The 18,331-nt window shown below is 42.2% G+C and overlaps 1 protein-coding gene and 1 long non-coding RNA gene across 17 annotated transcripts in view; one reads left to right on the top strand and one right to left on the bottom strand.

Moving 5' to 3' along the window:
- Positions 1-15,616, bottom strand: part of ERC1 (ELKS/RAB6-interacting/CAST family member 1) — a 271,526-nt gene extending 255,910 nt beyond the window's left edge. For 7 of the 16 annotated variants that reach the window (XM_044940927.2, XM_044940936.2, XM_044940935.2 and 4 more), the window contains exon 1: positions 15,377-15,612. The gene's annotated coding sequence lies outside the window, so the exon portion shown is untranslated. Of the gene's footprint in view, positions 1-14,794; positions 14,944-15,201; positions 15,332-15,376 lie in introns of those variants that run through there. The other 9 variants (XM_044940926.2, XM_025282955.3, XM_044940922.2 and 6 more) reach the window with 4 other exon arrangements.
- A 79-nt stretch (positions 15,617-15,695) lies between these two features.
- Positions 15,696-17,940, top strand: LOC123333180. Its single transcript, XR_006550349.2, has 2 exons — positions 15,696-16,149; positions 16,469-17,940. It is a non-coding gene; the product is annotated as an uncharacterized LOC123333180 (long non-coding RNA).
- Positions 17,941-18,331: the final 391 nt, after the last annotated feature.

Consider the following 18,331-nt stretch of genomic DNA (forward strand, 5'->3'; position numbering starts at 1 on the left):
ATGTGCTAGCAGATATTTATAAGGGGAACTAGAAAACACATCGCCTGTTGGCTAGTTAAGCTTTACGTATGGAATCTGACCCAAATCTCAAAATTACTAGTCCCACCTGCTGTGATGAGTTACACTATTACTAAGTAGCATCAACTATCAGAAAATGAGTAGAGTATTTTAAAAGGCCGTATTTCAACATTTTTTTAAATGATGCATAGCCGATTTACAATGTTGTTAGTTTCACATGTACAGCACAGTGATTTAGTTACACACACACACATACTCTTTTTCAGATTCTTTTCCCTTCCAGGTTATTACAAAATATTGAGTTCCTGGGCTATACAGTTGGTCCTCGTTGATTATCTATTTTATATATACTAGTGTGTATATGTTAATCCCAAACTAATTTATTCCTCCTCCGCAACTTTTAAGATTCTGTTCAATTTGTTCAAGGGTTAAAAATGTCACTAGGGACAAGAAATGTGCTGCTATATTAAGCCCTTTATTAAAAGACTAACAATAGACCAAAATTCTAAAATCCAATTCTAGTACAATTTGGTGGAACCTATCAAATTTTAAATGTGCATACCCTCTGGAGGTCTTGCTTTTAAAGTTATTCTCTGCAAAACATATTTCACAAGTTTAAGGATACAAGTGCAGTGATGTTCAATTAGTGTATTATTTTGTACCAGCAAAAAGACAGAACTTAAATTTCTACAACCAAGAGACTAGTTAAATTATCCTATCGCCACACTATAAAATACTGCTGTGAAGAAAAAAAAACCATATAAGTAAATCTCTGTATTTGACAATTTCTATAAAGACATCTATAATGTAGTGTTAAGTGGAGGGTAGGGAGCATGTTACAGAAGAATTGTAAAATACGATCCCAACAGCAGACAAAAGGAGCCATGTATGTTCGCATATACACAGCAATGATTTGGATGGCAAGGAGCTATTTCTCAAAGGTCAAATAGAGCCACTCTTCCCCTGTACACATGCATTTATTTTTTTCTTTTCTTTTTCAATTGTTTTAACAGAAAGCATGTATTACTTTTACTCAGTCTTACCACAACTAAGGGCTTCAATAAGGCCCTCGACCATTCAACACTATAATATGGTAATTAATGGGCTAGGCCCTAAGCTGACAAGGTCTCTGTGATGAGTAAGAGGTTAAAGACAGCCCCACAAGTTAAAGAAGCACAGATGTCTCTGCTTCCACCCCCAGCATGGGGCCTAACAGTTCTGCTAACACCAGACATCAGGCTGTATGATCTTGATCTGATCCTCCTGGAGACCAAAAATTACAGACCTGCGAGGCTGGGGCATGTTGTGATGACACGCCAACAGGAAGAGAGGACCTTTGCTAACAGCAGCCATCACCACACCCGCCACAGGCGTCACTCCACTCTTTTTTATGGAACGGTGAGAAGGCTGAGTGACTCAGTTACGATCAGCTTAATGGTGGCTTTTAGTAATTCTTATCAATCAGTTAAGCTAATTGTAAGGTCTATCAAAGCTCTCACTATGACAAGTATCTTGTCAAGCAGATACTTGGAGTAAACACAATGTAATTAATCATGGTTGTTCTCTACTTAAATGAGCGACCTGAGCTACTCACTTAGGTCCAAAGAGCCAAATTCTAGGTTGTGTAGCCTTCCCCAATGACTCCAGTCCTCAATGCTATTTGATTTCTACAAATCCTAAAATACTAAACTGTTTGGATGGTAGTTACCTTCCATTTTAAAGCACATCTCCTACTATGTTACGATCCATTCAACAAATACTACCAGACTGATCACACTGAACAAGTATACTGGAGAGACACACATGTTCACGACCATGCATCTCAATTCTGAAAACCACCAAATTCTGTAAATAATTTCATGACAAAAATTATACCTGAACTGACATCAAAGACAAAGCCTTTGACTGTGTGGATCACAATAAACTGTGGAAAATTCTGAAAGAGATGGGAATACCAGACCACCTGACCTGCCTCTTGAGAAACCTATATGCAGGTCAGGAAGCAACAGTTAGAACTGGACATGGAACAACAGACTGGTTCCAAACAGGAAAAGGAGTACGTCAAGGCTGTATACTGTCACCCTGCTTATTTAACTTATATGCAGAGTACATCATGAGAAACGCTGGGCTGGAAGAAACACAAGCTGGAATCAAGATTGCTGGGAGAAATATCAATAACCTCAGATGTGCAAATGACACTACCCTTATGGCAGAAAGTGAAGAGGAACTAAAAAGCCTCTTGATGAAAGTGAAAGAGGAGAGTGAAAAAGTTGGCTTAAAGCTCAACATTCAGAAAACGAAGATCATGGCATCTGGTCCCATCACTTCATGGCAAATAGATGGGGAAACGGGGGAAACAGTGTCAGACTTTATTTTTTGGGCTCCAAAATCACTGCAGATGGTGACTGCAACCATGAAATTAAGAGATGCTTACTCCTTGGAAGGAAAGTTATGACCAACCTTGATAGCATATTCAAAAGCAAAGACATCACTTTGCCAACAAAGGTCCGTCTAGTCAAGGCTATGGTTTTTCCAGTAGTCACGTATGGATGTGAGAGTTGGACTGTGAAGAAAGCTGAGCGCCGAAGAATTGACGCTTTTGAACTGTGGTGTTGGAGAAGACTCTTGAGGGTCCCTTGGACTACAAGGAGATCCAACCAGTCCCTCCTAAAGGAGATTGGTCCTGGGTGTTCTTTGGAAGGAATGATGCTAAAGCTGAAACTCCAGTACTTTGGCCACCTCATGCAAAGAGTTGACTCATTGGAAAAGACTCTGATGCTGGGAGGGATTGGGGGCAGGAGGAGAAGGGGAGGACAGAGGATGAAATGGCTGGATGGCATCACCGACTCAATGAACGTGAGTTTGAGTGAACTCCGGAAGTTGGTGATGGACAGGGAGGCCTAGTGTGCTGCAATTCATGGGGTTGCAAAGAGTCGGACACGACTGAGCGACTCAACAGAACTGAATATGTTTGATGAAGGAACTGGAGGGTGCCCCCTGACCTTGCTTGGAAAGTTAGATAATACACAGTAGATGCAGCTGATCACCTTTCTGAAACCTAAGAAATTCTGAATTCTGGCCCAAAAGGTCTTGGATATAGACCTGTGTTATGGGATAAGGTTAAACAGTCACATCATTGTTGGTAAAAACACATTTATAACCAGGGAGAACTAAGCACAAAGTTTTTAACTATATAATTATACATTAATCTAGGTGGTGAGTACACAGGTATTTATTAATTAGACAACTCAATCTTTTTGCATGTCTGAAAAGAAACATTTCATAAATTTAAAAGTTTAGGTGAAAAACTAAAAAAAAAAAGTTTAGGTGAAAAACTGTTAGTACCCTATGTTTTATTGTCTTCCTTAAAATAATAAAAGCATTTGTATTCTAAGTGCTTGCTTTCATCCTCAAAAAATAAGAGCATTTGGGAAGCAGTAAGTTTGAAAATGGTCAAGCGTCTTAAAAACATTCATCTTTTGATCCAGTAATTCCAAAATCAGGAAACCCTATCTACTTAAATGATCCAAAATGTAGAAAAAACCACTACATTATGATATACCAGCTTTATTAGCACTTATTCAATTGGGAAACGTTTAAGTGAAATCTTTATGATTACATTCCATCTGCAAAACACATTTATAACCAATGTCTTATATGAAAAATGTTTATAATACAGAAAATGAAAGTGGACCTACATTTTCACATATACTCTCCATTTTGCAAATACAGTTTATCCATGAACTCAACAGGTTTGAACCTCACACGTCAGATTATACGTGGATTTTTTTTTTCAATGGTAAATCCTACAGTATTACACAATACACAGATGGCTGAATCTGTGGACTCGGAACAACCTCTGTTACAGAGGACCAGCTATAAGTTATATACAGATTCTCGACTGCAGGGAGGGTCAGAGCCCCTTATATCCACCCCTGTTGGTTCAAGGGTCAACTGTATACAGATAAGCTCATCACAAAGAATGGTAGGAAATCTGTTAGCCTTCTTCCTAACAGTTGTCAAATTTTTCCAAATGGGCATATAGGGCTTTTTTAAAAGGAAAAAAATGTTCAAAATATTTAAACAGAAACGAAAGGGAAAGGCCACTCTCATTTAGGGTGAGCATTTCTTCCTTTGGGACCTGGGCTCAAAAACCCATCCCATACAGCGCTTTCAGCTGCCACCACAAAATGCGGTTAGCCCGTAACAGCAAATCTATCTGTTGGTCCAAAATGCATCATTAAAATTTTTCATTATTTACAACAACACAGATGCAAGATGCCTAACATCAGATGTAAGGGAGTACAGAGGGCATGATATGAAAAAGACAGCAAGATTTTCCAGCACACGGTAGGTCTGTAGCGCATGGGGGTATTGTAAAAATGTTTGTCATCTTATCCAACACACTTGAGAAACAGTGCAGTGACAGATATAATGGGCAAGCTGGGAGCTGAGGGACAGACCTGGAGAAATCTGCAGAGCCGTTAAGAAAATCACAGTTCCTTCCTCTTTGACCTAGTAGAGTCCATTTTTCTCCTCTTGGTTACCATGATTCTCTGAATACCATGAATTACATGGGGATTTTTTCATCATAATTTTTTACATGTTTATATCCAAATGTAGAATTAGAGACTCTATAGATTTAGCCCAGAATACAATGAAATCATAATTTTAAAAATACCCAAAGAGATTCAAGCACAATACAGTGGCTCCTGGAATAACTAAGAAAAAGAATGAGACGATGATACATTTCAAAGTTCCAGAATTAAAACAGATTTTCTATTACAAATTCTACTTAAGTGAAACTTGACAAAAGAAATCCCATGTTACATCGCACATTAGGGAAAAAACTTTTCACGGCATCATACAAAGCATTTAACATAAAGTGTACACCATAATGAGCATTCATCCATGTGAATAATAAGTATATTTCCTTTACTTTAAGATATACTTTTCTTCATAACTTAAAGCTTCACAAATTGGGATTCAGCTCACAACAATGTGCATAATTAAAATACGTTTTTCCCCTAAAAAACGAATAGAGTTTCAAACTGTAAAGAATAGAGTATTAAAGAGAGGAGCCTGACGGGCTACAGTCCATGGGGGTCGCAGAGTCGGACACGACTGAGCACATGATCACACTCCACAAGAAACGTCAACTAAGAAGTGAGGAGACGCAGCACTATACATGGTTAATACCTGCCACGAAGACTCCCTTTAACACTCCCAGGAAACCTTGGAGGCAGAGACTGTATCATCCCATTTCTAGACGAGGAAACTAAGGCTCAGAAAGGCTGAGTTGCCCAAGATGACACACCTGACTCAACCACTGCAATATTCTGCACACTCATCGACTGCCTTACTCTCACAGACAGACTCACAGATTTTTTTTTTTAAGGGAGTACCAAGAACTAGGGCTTCCCTGGCAGCTCAGCTGGTAAAGAGTCCGCCTTCAATGCAGGAGCCCTGGGTTGGATCCCTGGGTCGGGAAGATCTTAGAGAAGGAAACGGCAACCCGCTCCAGGATTCTTACCTGGAAAATCCCGTGGATGGAGAAGCCTGGCAGGCTACAGTCTATGCAGTTGCAAAGAGTTGGACACAACCGAGCAACTAACACAGAGAACTTAATATTGGTTTGTCCAAAATCAAGCTTGTTTTTTCATTTCCACATCCCTCACAGTCCCCACCATCCACCTGCCTGTCCCTGCACCTCTCTTCTGAGCTCCAGGCCTGAATTTCCAACTATCTAGTGAATGTCCCTGGTCGTTCCAGAGTTGCACTGTCCAATATAGTGGCCACTAGCCACTCATGGCTGTTTACTTGAAAAGAGCTAGTGAGACTGAGGAACTGCATTTGTTATTTCATTGTTAATTAAAAGTTAAATTTAAAAACCTGGTAATTACTGGAAAACTTTTAAGCATGTTTGGAATGAGCTGGGCATGTGAATCTACTTTTCCAACTGTAGATGTTATGAACTCTAAGTACAGATCAAGTATTTCTGATAAATCACAGCATCTGAATTAATTTATGCTATAAAAGTATGCAATTGATTTTAAATACTCAGTATGAAGAAATAATGTAAAGTTGCCCATTTTAAATATGGTATGTTTCATATTTCAACGTGTTGAAAATGGTATTTTGGATGCACTGGGTTAAATAAAATACATTATAAGATTATGAACTCTAACCATTATTTTTTAACTCTGTAATGTGACTACTCAAATTTTAATCACATCAGTGGCTCACATGATTGTCTACTGGACAGCAGTCTTCCCAGAGGTTCCTGCTGCGCCACCAGTCATCAACAGCCCACTGAACTGCATCACCATCCCTCTGGCTCAGCGCTGTCCAACAGCACCTTATCTGATCATGAAAGTGTGGTGTATCTCGCAATGACTGGATGATGATGGTGGTGGTAATTGTGTCTGACTCACAGAATCCCTTAGGGTACTCTGGAGCCAGAGCTCTTCGAAGACTGGAGAACACCACCTATTATTTGACTTTCCTCTGGGGGAAGAGCTAGTTGCTACCCAAAACTGCCGACCAGAATTATGCAGCAGACCTTTCTGTGACAATGAGAATATTCTCTATCTGTACTGTCTGATAACAGATATCATGACTCCCATTTGGCTACTGGCCACATGAGATACAGCTAGTGTGACTGAAGAACTAAACTTCAAATCTTAATTCATTTAAATCAGTTTAAATGTAAATACCCATGTATTGTGACTACTGCGTTAAGGCAGCACTGCTGCTAACCTATCTGCTCCGTCCAAAAGTCTGGGCGTCACCTGCCTCCTCCCTCCACACCAACTGCCCTTTCTCCCACAAAAGTGCATGTACGTACACGTACATACGTACACACACTCAGCCAGTCCTGTGTTCTTTAAAGCTTTCAATTCCAGATGCTTCTCTATCCTCACTGTCGCTACTTTCTGTTTCAGACTTTAACAAGATTAAGGCCCAGCCTCTTAATCGGCCTCTTCACTTAGCCTCCTCCGACCCACTCTTTGTAAAATGTAAATAAAGTTTGTTATTTCCTTTACTCAAAAGTCCCCAAAGTCCTGCCACTGCCCCAAGGTCAAACTCTAGACCCTAACGTGACTGACAAAGCCCATCGTAGAGGTGACTCACTTGGCTGTACACCAGAAAACAACACAACGCTGCAACACAACTATACTCCAATGTTTAAAAAAGATAGACAACCAAAAAAAAGACTATCCTTTCCTCCACTGAATTACCCTCCCATCTTTGTTGAAAATTAACTACAAATAGGTGTCTATACTTGGACTCTCTACTCACTTCCATTGATGTCTACATCTGTCCCTATGTTGATACCATTACTGATCACTGACCATGATCATCACTGACAATGACTGTCAAGACATTCTTGGGAAAAAACAAGGTGGGAACACTTTAACAGGCATGAAGACATACTATAAAACTACAGTAACTAAGTCTGGCACTGGACCAAGACAGAGAAACGAGTGGAACGGAACAGAACCTCGAATTAGTACAATGCAGTTGAAAAAGGAAGGAACTGTCGATAAATGATGCTGAGAATATCAGGAACCATATTGGAAAAACAAAAATAAACCTTAAAGCATATGCAAAAATCAATTATAGGCAGATCACGGAGCTATATGGGAAAGGTATAACAACGCTTCCAAGAAAATAACAAAAGAGTAACTTCAGGACCATGGGGTAGGGAAAGATTTTTTACACAGGGAAAGCACTAACCAGGGGTTCCCCTGGCGGTCCACTGGTTAAGACTTTGCTTCCAGGGCAGAGGGTGCATGGTTCAATCTCTGGTTGGGGAGCTACGACCCCACATGCCTTGTGGCCAGAAAACCAAAACATAAAACAGAAATGATATTGTAACAAATTCAATAAAGAATTTAAAAATGATCCACATTAAAAAAAAAATTTTTTTTTAAAAAGCACTAACCACATAAACACTAACTGGATCACACTAAAATTAAGAATCTTGTTCCTCAAAAGACACCATTAGGGGCTTCCCTGGCAATCCAGTAGAGGCTTCCCTGGTGGCTCAGACAGTAAAGAATCTACCTGCAATGCAGGAGATGTGGATTCGATCCCCGGGTCAGGAAGCTCTCCTGGAGGAGGGCATGGCAACCCACTCCAGTATTCTTGCCTGGAGAATTCCATGGAACGGAGGAGCCTGATGGGCTGCAGTCCACGGGGTCGTGAAGATTCAGACATGACTAAGTCACTAACACTTACTTACACTTACTGGCGGTGCAGTGGTTAAGAATCCACCTTCTGATGCACGGGATGTGGGTTCAATCCCTGGTTGGGGAACTAAGATCCCACATGCCGCAAGGTAACGAACACTACACATATTTCTGGTAGTGTCATTTAACAAATGAAGGAACCCCAGAGAAGAGCAGGAATCACACACGTTTAGTTTGGGATCTGCTGAGTATAAGGGGCGTTCGAGTGGCAACACTGGACAACAGCTCTTTGACACAAGAGAAAGGTAAAGCTGAAGACAGCAACACAAATACTCGGCACACAGATGAGAAATGAATAGGTGATGAGATCACCCAGAGAAATTCAAACATTTAATGACTGTGAGAAAAAGGTTCAACAAAGATGACTGGAAAGAGAGCCCAGAGAACCAGAAAGGAAAACAGAAGTGTGATCTAAAGACCCTGAAAAAAGTGAGAGTTCTACCAGAGGAGGAGAAGTGAACTGTGTCAAAGGCGGCTGTAGTAGGCAATCCTGAAAATGGCTCTGAATGACATCTACCTTTGAGTTTCTTGCTATTGTGTAATCTTCGCTTGCCTGTGCCGGACCTAGGACTCCATTCCAGTGAACAGGATACCGCAGAAGTGATACAATGTCACTTCCCAGGTTAGGTTACAAAAAGAAGGACTCCCTCCTCCTCCACAGACCCCTCCATCAAGGAGAGACTGGTACCATGTTGCTAGAGTGAGGTTACGCAGAGACCCAAATGGCAGAGACGGACTTCTCCATCAAACAGCCAGCAAGGACCTCAGGCCAGCCAACAGTCACACAACTGAGGTGGAAGCAGACCCTCCCCCAAGTGGAGTGCTGAGATCACCAGTCCTAGCCAACATCTGATTGCAGCCTCCTGAGTGACCCTGAATCAGACACACGAAACCCAGATGCCTGACCCAAAGAAATTATGAAACAGTAAATGTTTGTTGTTTTAAGTTAAGTTTGGGGGTAATTTATTGCATACCAAAGGACTATTAATATGGCTGCTAAGAGATTAAATAAATGGATAGAAAAACAGCCAGGGCATTTAAAGAAAGACATTGGTAATCCAAGCAACACAGTTTCAGTGAAACTCTGGAGACAGAAGCCAGACAGAAATAGAGAAGAAAAACTGCAGGTCAAGAAATGGAAACGTAAAGCAAACGTAAACAACTCTCTCAACAAAGTCTGGCTGTAAAGCAAAGAGCAAAAGTCAACTTAAAGCAAGAGACAGAGAAAGTATGAGCTGAAGAATCTGTTAAGATGAGAGAGGCTTCTCTTAAAGTTTAAGTGATGATAAAAAAAAAAAAAAAAAAAGAAGCCACTCGGGTGGGGAAATACACTCGCAAGGAACTTCACTCTATTACCAAAGAACTCCTCTCAAGGTGCTCAGTACCTCTGCCTTCGCGGAGAACCGGCTCTTCCAGGATGCTCTTCCCACGCAGTCCCCTCAAGTGGAGGCTGTGAAGACGCTTACATGCCACGCCCCCTCCTGGGAAACGAGGCTGGTACCCTCCTTTCTTCCACTGCCACCTCCAGACCACTATTTCTGAACCCTCGTATAAAAATCGTGTGAGTCTGACTTCCATGCTACTCAGCAACACAGTCTCCTCCACCCCCGCCTCTTCACCAGCAGCTAGTGATGACCTAGACATCCTCCACGCTCAGTGAGGGTAGGCGGGCCACTGGTTCTCATGGCCACTACTTCCTGTGCCACTGCTCCTGGGTCATTCCAACACTACACACACGGATGAGGTGTCCATCTAACACCAGCTCCCCTAATCCATCATCTTGAGTGAGCAACTCTCTATTCTCTGGGGAGGGCCATTGACAGCCAGTTGTGACTTCACTTAATTGTACCATTATCCATTCAGCCATCAAATATTTAGTAAGCATCTATTATTTGCTCAGTAGAGAACATGTGACATAGACCCTATTCTCATGAAATCTACAACATAATTTTTCATATTTCCCACAAAGACAACACGAAAAGATCTAGCTGAAGTCTAGACACATTACAACTACTACATTTCCTTTATCTGTCTAGGAGCCATGTCAATTCTAGGAAACTACAGCGTTATTTTCTGATGTGACCTAGTAAACCCATGCTGTAATCCACCCCCTGGTGAGGCTTCTAAAACTACTTTTTTAACTTTTAAAAATTATCGACTCTATAATACTGCCACAATTCAATATGAGATTCCTCAATCTTTAAGTGTCTAACTGTGCTGCCCAGTATAGTGGCCAATAGTCACAGTAGCTATTTAAATTACTTGTAATATAATTAACAATACAGCCTGTCAGTCACACTAACCACATTTCAAGAGTTCAAAAGGCCCATGAGGGGACTTTCCTGCTGGTTCAGTGGTTAAGACTTCGCCCTGCAATACAGAGGATACAGGTTCTATTCCTGTTGGGGAAACTAAGATCCTACGTGCCTCGGGGCCAAAAAACCAAAACATAAAAAACAGAAGCAATGTTGTAATAAATTCAATGAAGACTTTAAAAATGGTCCACACCAAATAATCTTTAAAAAAGAAAGGCACGTGTGACTAGTGGCTACTGTATTTGATGGTGAATCAGAGAACATTCCTACCATCACACAAAGTTCCGCGGAACAGTGGTGGTCTCAAGCTTTGGGCAGTCACTTCCTTCTTCTCAGAAAAAAAAAATTTAAATGACAGGTCATTTTCCAGTCTCCCAAGCACTCTGTGAGGCTCCAAAATACCCTAAGGAATTCCATTTTTCAGGATCATTGTCACGACATCATCAAAACCACCACCCCAATGTCATCATCAGGGCAGCTGGATTTAGAGTACTCACTATATTTCAAGCTTTATGAGCACTATCTCACTTATTCTTCACAACAATCACACTGGATAGGACTACAGATGAGAAAATTAACTGAGTTTTAGACAATAAAGTAACTCACCCAAAGTTCTATAGCTAAGAAGTGACAGCAATCCACAGTTTAAGCAAATTAATACTGTAATTATTTTGCTTTTTTAAGACAGCACACCTTTTCACAGAAAGGAGAAGTGATACCCACACCACTCAACACTGCCGCCAGGTCAGACCATCTTCATATCACTCACCTGCCTGATCGCATTCTTGCCTTTGGGTCCTGCACACGTTGTTTCCTCGGCGTGCATCCTTTTCATCTAGCCAAATCGCGCTTATCCTTAAGAGATCTCATCTTAGATCTGCCTGCAATCCTATTAGGGATCCATCCTATAAGCTGATGTAGAACCCTGTATGTCACTTATCGAAGCACTTAACATAGCAGACCACAAAAGCCTGTTAACTTTTCCTCTTTTCCCACTATAACGAAACTCCTTGCTGAGGTTCGATCCCTGTTCTGGGAACAAGATCCCATCTGCCACAACTAAAAGACCTGCAACCAAGTAAATAGATACTAAAAAAATTGCTTTTAAAAAGAGAATATTAAAAGTAAACACTAAATGGCTTCACTGCCATTTAACTGGAAATAAAGTAATTCACAAACATTTTTCCCACATACTATGCAAAACAATACTTAAAAACCAAACATCAGGGAATGACCGCTAATGGGTTTGGGACTTCTTTTGGAGAGGATGAAAAATGTTCTAAAATTGATCGTGGTGATGAATGTACCCCCCAAAAAAACTTAACTATACACTTTAATGGGTGAATTGTATGATATGTGGATTATCCCTCAATAAAGCCATTACTTTAAAAAAAAAAGGTCTGTGGGTAGTTAAGACTTCAATTATAAAAACAAAAAGCCTGTGAAAAAAATACCTAGAGGATAAAATACTTGTTATTTTTATGCAATTTTAAAATAGCTTAATGCCATATTATTGCACAAAATTTCACTGGTTAGGAAAAACAAAAAACTGAAAACAGTGTCTGCCTTCAGGAACAACAGAATGGAGAAGAGACTTATTTTTTTCCCTGTGTATTTTCATAACTTCTGATTTGATACATGTGTTTAAAAAAATAAGTGTATATATGATCAATAACAATAACATCATACCTCTCCTCAAAGTGAAGGTTGCTCACTCGTGTCCGACTCTCTGTGACCCCATGAACTATACAGTCCATGAAACTCTCCAGGCCAGAATACTGGAGTGAGTAGCCTTGCCCTTCTCCAGGGGATCTTCCCTACCCAGGGATAGAACTCAGGTCTCCCCCATTGCAGGCAGATTCTTTACCAGCTGAGCCACAGGGAAGCCCTCTCCTTAGTACAAGTATAAACTCCCAGGCTGCATATTTTGTTCTGAAAAGAATAAAGTATGAAATATATATATATTTAAATATATATTGTATATGATTTTTAAATATATATTTATATATGATTTATCACATGTAAATCATAAAATATGATTTATATATAATTTAAATATATATATTTATACATATACTTATTTTAAATCAATCCAAGGAAGTAAAAAACTGATTCTTCCATTTGCCTCCATCTCACACTAAAAAGCATTTAGTCATCTCTCTGTTATTAGACATCAGGCAGAATTCTTTCCTGCCCAACAGTCTGACACATCTTTAAACAATGGCACAGTTGATCATTCCCTCCTCCTTGAAACCTTCCTTTCCTTCATTTCCAGTACATCATACTCTCCTGGTTTTCCTTCTACCTCAATGGCCTCTTATTAATCTCCTTTGCTGAGTTCCTCTTCATTTCCCCAGAAGGTATCCAGAAGGTAAGTTCTATGAAGGTGAGAATTTTAGTCAGTGTTGTTCACTACTATATTCCCAATGGCTAAAAAATTCACCCAGAACCATACTCAAAAAATAACTGTTGAATGAATAAATGAATGAGCCAGCACCCCAAAGGCTCACATTTTGAAAAAGCAAGTCATAGAAATAAACTGTATTACACATAACCTTTATGCTTAATTTACTTTATTACATTGTATGTCTGAAAATCCATAATCAATACACTGCTTGTTATTTGATTAGCCAAAATACTTCACTCCCTCATCTTTCTCCATCAACGTTTTGTCATAGTATGTGCAAAACACATTTAATAGCTCTTATACTGTTTCTAAAAGCATAAATGTAGCATAGAAAAAGAACAGTTGTTGCTTTAAGAATCTTTGCTTTTCATTTCAGTATTAAAGTTGACCTAACAGACTGACATACTTATCTGACTTTAGTAATTTAAAAAAAAAGGGGGGGGGGGGGGAATACCCCAGTAGACTCAACAAAGATATCATAGTAATGACTAGTAAATGACACTTCTTAAAAATAAAACATACCGGTTTTCTCAGGCATAAGAAATCCTAAAGAGAAACAGATCACCCTACACTTTCCCCAAATTATATGACTGCATTCCAATAAGGAGAACCACATCCCACTGTCAGCCATGGAAATATGATTTTAGCAAAATACACACACAGTTTCACCTGGTATCTCAGTTCACATCTGTCCCCATATATACTCAATTAAGTCAAAGTATAATATAAAAGCCAAAACCAGATATGTGAATTTAATCTTTCCAAGTGACTACTCCAGTATCAAAACCATTATTATATCAACTTATAATTTGACTTGTCTGAATAGTTAATTAAATCTTTTGTTTATAATTACAAATTGGACCACACCTATTTTCACTTAACAGCTATTATATCATCTGTTTCCTATAAGTTTCTTCAAGCAGAAGTATTTGCTGGAGGATAATAGTCTGCTCATTAAGTAGACATGTTAAAAAAGGCAACCACTGACACTCACCCTGATATTTCTCTCTTGGGTTACAGGAAAGCACTTCTCTGGCTATGTTCCCAAATAAATTGAATAAGCCTTGGAAAAGTCACTGCTTAAATTCCATTTCATGACGGTTTCTCTTCCTCCATAAATGAATTATTGAGAGTCATGCCTACTTCCATCTATTACATAATACATGTCCATCTCAGGGCCTGTTTTCCGAGCAAGAAATAGCTTAAATGATATTAACTGACAGGTAAGGCCAGGGAGTTCTGTAATCTGATGGGGAGCAGGAGATTCTGATTTAATGTGCTAAATTCACCGCTGTGAAGAACCTTTACTCTTAGTAACATCTCCCTATGCAGTTACAGACACATGCTCCCAAAAACATTTTAAGAGCACCTGACTTAAAGAATGTTTCTCAAAAATGTAGGGACCTACCAAAAACTTTTATTCCACTTCATTTTAAGTGTATGCAATTGAGAAACTTCAGAAATCTCCAATAATTATCAAACACAAAACAACTGTCAAGATCTACTAAAAACTGAGCTGCAAAAGACAGTCGTACTTTAAAACATGTATGTTTCATTTAATTAGCGCCAACAGGAATGTGCAAATTGTTCATCTCATCCATCCAAAGCAGTCAACCACAACCACCTGCAACTACTCAGAAACGTGAGGTGGAAAGAACCACCTGATCCTCGGGCCTTCTCTTAAGGGGCCAGGATAAAACTTGAAGATGAGGTATACAGATCGTATAGGCACCAAAATAAATAAATAAAAGACTGGAAGATAACGCCTTTTAGGAATTAAGTGTAAAGGGACCTATTACCTAATGTTGCTGCCAAAATGAAGTTGTCTAACCCAAGATCTCGGCTCCTCTTCAAGGGTGTAAAACTCCAAACCCGTCCACGCTCCACAATTTCCCCACCCTGAGCCAAAAGCTGAAGGAGTCGCTTCCCTCCTCGACCCCCACTCCACCTAAAGGGGGAAAAAAAAAGACCCCAAGCCCTAAGTAGAAACGTGAGACCTAGTGCAATAGCTTCTCCAACTGCTTCAAAGGCAACATCCACAGCTCATCTCCTTTCTGGAAGCCAACCCTCCATCTCCCATCTCATTACTTCACAGAAGAGACCAGAATCCTCGTCTCTTTCAACGCTGCATATCGGTACCCAAACCTCAGACCCACCCGACCGCACCCCAGCCTCCCGGGGCTCCCCGAGGCGTGCACGTCCCCACCTCGCCCGCAACATCATGCCTCTGAAGCCGGCCGCCCGCAGCCCCCACGGGTCCCCGCCGTCGCCGCCCCCCGAGCCGGTCTAGGGACACCCGCCGGTGGGCTGGGTGGGGCCGCCCTCCCGGACGTCCCATCCCCCCGGCAGGGCGCGGAGGGGGAGGGGTCCCCGCGCCTCACCTACGGCTCCGCCCTCCCCGGGGGCGCGCTGCCCGGACCCAGCCAGGGCCGTGGGGAGGAGCGGGCGCAGGAGAGCCGAGGGCCCTGGCGCCAGCGACGGGCGGGAAGCTCCAGGCGCCGCCCGATCCCGAGCTGCCGCCACCGCGGCCGTCTCACCCTCCTCTGGGCTGCCGATGCCGCTGCCCGCCCGGGTGCCGCCGCCGCCACTACCGCCGCCGCCACAGCTCGGCCCGGGCGCCCGACGTCACCGCGCCCCGCCCCCTGCGCGAGTCCTCAGCCCCGCCCCGGGCCGACGTCAGCGTGAGCCCCGCCCCCGCCCGGCCGCGCCCGCTCGCCATCACGCAGCCTCCTGGGAGGGCGACTCGGCCGCGCGGGCCTCGGGCGCCTTGCAAGAGGCCGGTGGGCTAGGGGCTGGCGGGTGCGGGTGTACACACGCACACACTCCCCGCGCGGGGCGCTCGGCGTCTGTCTCCTCCCGCTTGCCGTAGGAGGCGGCGCGGCGCCGACAGTGGGCAACCACTACCGCTTCGGCGGACTGGGGCCGCGGAGCAGGGGCCGAGGTCTCCGGGGGCAGGTGAGTTTCCCGCCCCGAGGCCCTTGGACTATCCGCACTGCCCGGAGACCCCGCCTGCGGCCTGTCCGCGGTTCACCTCGGCGGCCTTCCCTGTCCTCGTGGGTGGCAGGCGGCCCCGCGTCGTGCGCCCCAGTGTGTGGTGCCGAAGCGCTGGCAGGTTTCCTAGTCTGAGGCACGCACCGTTACTGTGAGGCTGTAGGTAAGCTGTCGCCGCCGCAAGAGTGATGATGTGGGTTGTTTGCAGCCCCTACCAGCGAGTGTTTTATCAGTAACTAAACACCCTGAGAGCAGTTGAGTCACAGCAGCGTGAGTTCCCTCGTGGTCCCACCGCCACCTTCGCGCCCCTCCTCAGGGTCCTCGCTCGTCACCGCGTCCCCCTCCGCCCAGCGTCGCCGCCCTCGGGTTCCCCCGGCCCCGGTCCTGCTACACCGTCGCCCCCTTCTGTACGATCAGGACCGCTGCCGGGGGACGGCGCGGTCCTGCCAAACGAAGCGTCCTAAAGTATTTGATTTTCCCAGACTCTTCACTCAGGAAAAGCCTACCCCCTGTGACTCACGGTCCTCCTCACCTGACTGCCGATCCCGCTCGTCCTGTAAGCTCCCCAGCGATGTGAGACGGTGAAAGGAAAGCAAAGTGGACTTCATGCTATCTATCTGGTTTCTCCTCGCCCACCCTCTACTTGTGTGACCTTGGGAAGATCACAGTACTTCTGGGTCCTGCTTTTCTTAACTGTAAAGTGGGGTGTGGACGAGATGTCTCAGGTTTATCTTCAAACCCTGAAATGTGTGGGTTTGAAGAGTGGAAGATGTTAAGTTAAGCATTGTTCTGCCTACACAGGAATACTGTCCACATCACAGGCTTAGAAAATTTTTTGGTTTCTCTTTTTTGTCATTCCACTGTTCTTGTTTCTTATTCCCTGCTCTGCCCTACATACCTTTTTTTTTTTTTAATCTACATTTAAGTAGAGTTTTTTGTTGTTTTTTTTTTGCCACCTCACACAGCATTCTGAATCTTAGTTCCCTGACCAGGGATGGAACCCATTCCCCCTGCACTGGAAACTTGGAGCCTTAACCACCGGACCACCAGGAAAGTCCCAGGGTTTTTGTTTTTGTTTTTGTTTTTAATTCAAGCTGGCTGAGTACATTCTTTAATTGCCTTCTCTTCCTAAAACCCTGTTAAAATGCTCATAAAGAAATGAAAAATGATACAAATCAGTACAGAACAGAAAATGGGAAGGGAGCCACCAAAATTTTTTTTTTTTAATTTTACACCGAGAAAGTGAGTGTGGTCTGATTAAACAAAATGGAAGAAACCATAGTTTGGAATAGGTGTAGGGAATGAGTACTGCAGTTGAGGAAGGAGGCCTAGCAGCCAGAAGTGATTTAAAGAAACTGAAATTTGGAGACATCAGCACAACAGACCAAGAGTGAGAAGCAGGGACGAAAACAAGGAAACTAAATAAAGGTTTCTATGTAGAACAGCAGTACCCTAGCCCTCCCCACCCCATACCTCAGATACAATAGCTAGGCATTTATCCCAGGCTAAAAATCAAGTTCTTGTAATCTCTGGGGAGCATTTAATGACTAAGAGTAAAGCATTCTTTATTCTGGCACAATAGCCAGCTTCCTACCCATTCACCCTAGAGTGAAATTGGCAAGACCCTCCCAAGTTCTAAAGATTCGTCATCAGCGTCCAACTATTTCATCTTAAATATGAACAGATAACCAAGGGCTGTTAGATATTTAAGGGAAGTCTCCAGCTTGGGGCTGACAGAGGAGAAAATGTGACCACAGAGGAAAAAGACACTTCGGAGAACTTAAAAAAAATATAGTATGCGCCCAACTTATTACAGCTATGAAACAAGGATAATATACTCATATAAGTTAACACTCCAGGAACAAAAAGTAAGTCTTAAATTAAAAATAAGAAGTTGCCAAAATTGTAAATTCACTTTTGTTGAAAGATAAAGTCCATGAAGTTTTAAGGAAAATAGAAGAAATATGCAAAGAGATGGAAATTGCAAGAGAAAATATAAGAAAAAGTCAATCCAACAGGACTAATATTACAAGAGAAAGAGAAAACAGTAAATAAAAGATGGGAAATTATCCCAGAAATAATGGAAGAAACTTTCCCAGAGCTAAAAAATGTCCACTGGTGGAGAGCAAAAACAGAAACCAACGTTGTAAAATGTTAAAATGCTGAAGATACAAGAAGGTCCTGAATTTCCCAGGAAAAAAGTGACCCATAAAAGAGTAAGACTGTGATTAGAATTCTTACCAGCAACAGTAGATATGAGAAGATAACAAAGACCTTCAAGTGTCTGAGGGAAATATTTCTTGAGCTTGAAATTCTAGGAATTTAAAAAACAACAACAACAACTA

Source organism: Bubalus bubalis, chromosome 4 (genome assembly GCF_019923935.1).
Source record: "Bubalus bubalis isolate 160015118507 breed Murrah chromosome 4, NDDB_SH_1, whole genome shotgun sequence".
In the NCBI taxonomy this organism is placed as follows: domain Eukaryota; kingdom Metazoa; phylum Chordata; class Mammalia; order Artiodactyla; family Bovidae; genus Bubalus; species Bubalus bubalis.